Source organism: Euprymna scolopes, chromosome 26, assembly GCF_053919585.1.
Source record: "Euprymna scolopes isolate OS-2025 chromosome 26, ASM5391958v1, whole genome shotgun sequence".
In the NCBI taxonomy this organism is placed as follows: Eukaryota; Metazoa; Mollusca; class Cephalopoda; order Sepiida; family Sepiolidae; genus Euprymna; species Euprymna scolopes.
This window is the reverse complement of record NC_136507.1, coordinates 86,498,594-86,504,433: the sequence shown is the minus strand read 5'-3', so window position 1 is coordinate 86,504,433 and position 5,840 is coordinate 86,498,594.

Genomic DNA, 5,840 nt, shown 5'->3' with positions numbered 1-5,840 from the left:
TGACTGTTAATATGTTTCTTTTTTTATAAAGACAAACAAAATTAAATATAAACGATCTTTGGAGACTTAAGACATAGAATAATGATTCTAAGAACTGTTTATTAATTTAGGGACAAAGTATATATATTAAAAATAAATAAATATATACGTACATCAGCCATTTTCGTACTTTTATTTATCATTGAATCTTCGACTTAACGTATTTCTCTATTTACCGTTTACTTCTATATAAAAATCATAACCAGGATAAATTGACAGAAATACAAGAAATTAAAAAAATAAGTTTTTTTTACTGTTCAGGAGTCAGGACTCTAGGTTTTGTATGAAAATAGTATTCTACATCCGTATCACAAGAATAAAAGTTAATCAATCTTTTTCTTATAAGAAAAGTATGAAGTTTGTTTGTATTATACAATATATATATATATATATATATATATATATATATATATATGTAAGTGAACGCGTCTGTCTGTTTTTGTCTGTGTGTGTGTGTGTCCGTGTGCGTACATTTCCCAAAGCAATAACTCTGCCCATTTAAAGTCTACAGATTCGAAATTGTATATATAGGATACTGTAATTTGGGAAAATCTTAGTAATCCGTGTCTGGCCAGAAATTTGGCTGTTAAGGAGTCAGTTCAACTATTTGACCTTTGAGAACTCTACCAAACGCCTCCGACAATTTTGTGTCTAAACACTGGGAATTGAAGATATGAGTTCCTTTGACAGAGATCTAACTTAATGACTTAATTTGAGCCCAAAACAATAAACGTTAAGGGGTCATAATAGGTGGCAAAGTATATGAAATTGATCGCTTTTTTTGTTCAAAATACACCTCCAAACACCCGGGCAATTCCGGGATGCAATGCTAGTAATCAATAAACACACCAGAAGCATTATTAATAAGAACACCGCTGATTGATTAAATCAATCCATTTGATAATGCGAGGAGTTGTTTCTCAGGATGCAACCCTCATATCATCATCAGCTTTCAGTACGTTGTCATAATAGAACTAACAATGAAAAATCACGACGAATAATGGGTGAGAATAGATTTGTGAATTTTTCTCTCAGTTAATTTATTGAGATTGTCGGACTGCCTTCCTCATCTTGGCTGTTATAGTCACAACGTTTCGGCCGTTTTACCCTCCGTATTTGTATCGAACTGGGGAACCGTTTGTTAGGAGTCTCGAACCCAACCGTTTATTATTATTACGGGGGTACCCCAGTTCGATACAAAACACCTGATGAAGACCGGAGGGCAAAACGGCCGAGACGTTGTGACTATAACAACCAAGATGAGGAAGTCAGTCCGATAATCTCAATAAATGAAACACCTCATTTCAAAAATACAGACATTTTTTCTCTCATAAATAGAAAAAAAAAAAAAAACGTTTGTTACATGTTTTTCTACGAGTAGCAAAATTGAAGATGAATCAGTTCTTTTAGTACTGGGTTATCCGTTGAAATAATATCTTTTAAAACAACATGAAACAGTTTAAAAAGAAATAATTATTATTAAATTATCATGTACTTCGATTATTTTTGCCGACTATATAATTTTTACCCCTTAACGGGGTAGATTTAACCCTACTTCAGAACCTATGACAAAACTTTATATTATAGAGATAAAGGACATATACAACATGATACCCTCTGTTAGTTCATCATCATATCGTATCAATCCAAAGATTCTATTATTGGAATTGGTTTCTCCGATATTTTTTCAGAAAAACATCGAATACTTACGCGAGGAACCACAAAAAAGTTTGTCAACATTTTACGTGGAAGTATTTAGTTAAATACTGCATTAGAACTATGACCACCTAGGTCGTCAATCCATGTTATAAAGAATTGACCACAATCACGTCTCCTATTTGTTGATACATTTAAACTTAATAAAATTTTACATAACATTTCAGACACATTAAAATCATAAGACAAGAGTATTAATAATCATTTCAAATGTTCTGGAAGATGTCACTTTTTGTAATTCGTTTATCGGATTTTATCGAATTCCTAAAGACTTGTGATCGGATTTCAACAATAATTACCTGCCTTATAAGAATTGGCGAGCTGTACTAGTGATCCAGTCGATCACGAATGCCTCTTTTCCAATATTCCAATAATGGAACTCTTAAGCCATTAATTCTCTTACTGGTGTCTTTAACCAGATAAGCTGAACGACATGCAAGACTTCCATTATGTGTGATCAATGTTATATTCGGAAAATGAAAGAAGATACATGTCAGAAATGCTATCTCTTTGATGCTGTCAAGACTTTTCCAATTCTTTAATGTCTATTATTTTATATAATTGTTAATGTGCGTGAAAACGATTAGTATATAATACACTTTGTGCTGACATCTAATACTATCAAAGCAGAAAATGATTTTATATAATTTATTTGTCTCTATAACTATATCAGTCAATCAATTTAATCTAAAAGACACAATAAGATATGGATTGCAGGCAATTATTTCATTATAAAAAAAAAGCTTACAGTTGGGATTTTTTCAGAATCGAATCAAACATGCTCTGTTGCCATTCCTGTATATTATTGGTATTATATGATACGCAGTATTGCTAAATATTGGTGGATAAATATGCTATTAATTATTAGATAGTTCGGTTTCAAATAATGGGATAAGCTGTAAACGCTTGGAAACAATGACCTAGACTGATAATAATCAAAAGTTGAAGTGGCGTAACATTGCGGTTACCAATGGTGAAATCAGTGGATGCATATAGCACAAGCGCCAATCTGATAAACAAAATTTAATAAACACAATTTTAATTTCTAATTGGAAACTCGCTGAAATTTTTTGTTCCTATATACAAGCAGAAACTTCTTTGATGAAAAATGTGTTCACTGCATGCTGAATTGACGCATCGTTAGTTTCGGATTTCCTGCCAAAATTTTATTGTAGACTAATATTAGCCTCCCCAGGCAAGATTACTGCATAATGCAAAAAAGAGCAGGCATGATTTCACAGTCTAATATATTTTAATTGGTAGAAAAATCACGATCGTAAATTCTCTATATAACTTACTGTGTGTAATATTAAAAGTCATACTCTAAAACACTATCTCAACAAGGACAGTTTTGTATAATTATTTATAAAAAAGCAAGTGTTGTAGAGAAGTATGTCACACAAATATGACGTATTTTAAGATGGATTTCTCAAACATAATTAAGTTTTGAAAGAATATAATGGATGTATATCAATTGTATGATAATTGGTGTATTTTATGAGTTACAGCGTAATATATCACGATTCTGTCTCTTCATTATAAATCATATTTCGTGAAAAAGAAAAATGAACAATTCAAACTAAAGAACATTATATTATATTATTAGCTACTATTTGTATGAGAAGAATTGAATAGAAAAAATAGAGAATCTCTATATAAAACAATAACTGGAGAAATATACGATTACTAAAAATGACATCAATCATATATCCCGCAAGCAACATGTATTTTCTCTTGTACAACCGTTCCTATTATTTAATATTCTCTCAATATAGTACGCATTATTAGCTTATTAGTGTAAAATCTATTCAATTACTTAGTAATAAATTTGCAGACATTTTTGTACAGCCATGTAAAGTTTTAGTAGACGCTGAAAATTTTAGTATGTTATTCCTATACATCTCATGAGATGACTGAATAATTGTTATCGCTTCAGGTTTAAATGAACAACTACAGCAGGGGTTTGAATACACCATTATAAAGCCTGATTATCACAGGATATTTTTAAAATGAAATCTGGACGGGGAGACAATTTAGAAGAAAGATATATTATAAAATTATGTTTTAAACTTTAAAAAAAGGCCACGTAGACGTGTGGAATGCTACTGATATTTTCGACCATCTTGCATGAATTGAGCATCATATTTCGAGTGGCATAAGAGATTCAAGGAAAGTAAGTAGCGTGAGGGATGAGGAGAGGAGTTGAGGAGTAAGGAAGTCAGAACCCCTGAGTTGGTTAGCTCAATAAATATTTTATTTATAAGGATCGTTGTGTGTCTGCAGAGATACTGAGTGCAAAGTTTGTTGTCAGTGTGGGAACTGTGAAACACAAATATTCGCGATGAACTGAAGATGTGGAAGATTTGCGCGAACTTTGTCTCACGAGTGTAGTATACATCTCCATCATTTTCACAGGCTATTTGAGAATCGAAAATGTTCTTTACCCTCCCTCTAGTTCATACCTTGCTCCCTGTGACTTTTTGTTATTCCCTAATCTCAAGGATTTCGTGATGAGACAAGTCCTGAGATGAAAGAGGCTTTGTCGATAATCATTCTCGCTCACACAAGAGGGCTTCCAAGCGGCCTTCACGAAGTTGTTGGAGCGGTAAAACAAGTACATTTCATCTAGATATTACTTCAAAGCGTTCTAAATTTGCGTGCGGGTACAATAATAAACGTTTCCATATGAGAAAAATATTTGAAGTCTATTGAAAACACCATGTATATTTATCGGATAGAAGCCGATTTACTACCAATAAAAAAAGTGAACTATAATGCCTTACATTGAATAGTAATTTTTGTAAGTCTTTCAATAATATTTCAATCTCAAGTAGAAGGAACAGTTCCTTTTTTATTAGATCTGTACCCCTTTCCGAAGATCATTAGCCAGCTTAGTGAGCAGAGTAACGAAAACGATTTCCTTTCATCAACAAAACCAGAAAACACCCTCTAATTACAATTTTTGTTCTGTCAATATTAATTTACAAACATCTCCAAGGAAAATTTGTTTGTAATATTGTCTCATATTAAAAATATATTCTTGACCAAGCCTCTCGAATAATCATTTATTTAGAAGATTACAATACAATTTAGATTACCTTAGCTTAAATCAGGAGAGGAGAGTGAAATGAGTGTTATTCTTATTTCCGATGAAAATCAAAAGGATTTTACAAGTTAGGCATTTAAAAGCCCGTTGAAAGATTAAATCAGATAACATAAAACAAACGTTATATTGTATACATATACACGTATATATATATATATATATATATATATATATATATATATAAATTATTATTATAATTGAAGATGTTTAATAGAATATCTATTTTTTATTTCCAAATTTAATATTTGATCGGTACACACCTTTACAACGACTTCATAATAAAAGCCAATTATAAGGTTTGATTTGGGAAATAAAAGTGTGTTCCTATCGCTTTACCTTTTCGGGAATATTCTGTTTAAGATAACTGATATATATATATATATATATATATATATATATATATATATATATATATGTATATATATATATATATATATCAGTTATCTTAAACAGAATATTCCCGAAAAGGTAAAGCGATAGGAAAACACTTTATATATATATATATATATATATATATTTATATACACATATATATATATATACATATATATATACATATATACATATATATATACATATATACATATATACATATATATATACATATATACATATATACATATATATATATATACACTTGTGCCCGATATTATTCATACCCCTCCTTGAAAATTGAGTTTATTAGGTGTAACTTTGTAAGAATTTATTGTTTACGTCCATATTGATACATATTCTTAATAAACCTCTTCTGATCATTTTCGTCATTTTAAAATCTCGGGATACTTGTAATAAAAGAAATATACAGCTATTTATAAAATCTGCAATGTTCAAAAATAATCATACCCCCTTATTTTTTCAGTATTAATCGAGTTTCTGACTGTTTGTTTCCTGTTTGATTCTTATTTTGAATGCTTTTATACAACCTTTGATTAATTTCATTTCGTTTTTTGCATTTTTCAGAAATTAAATGATATCAACT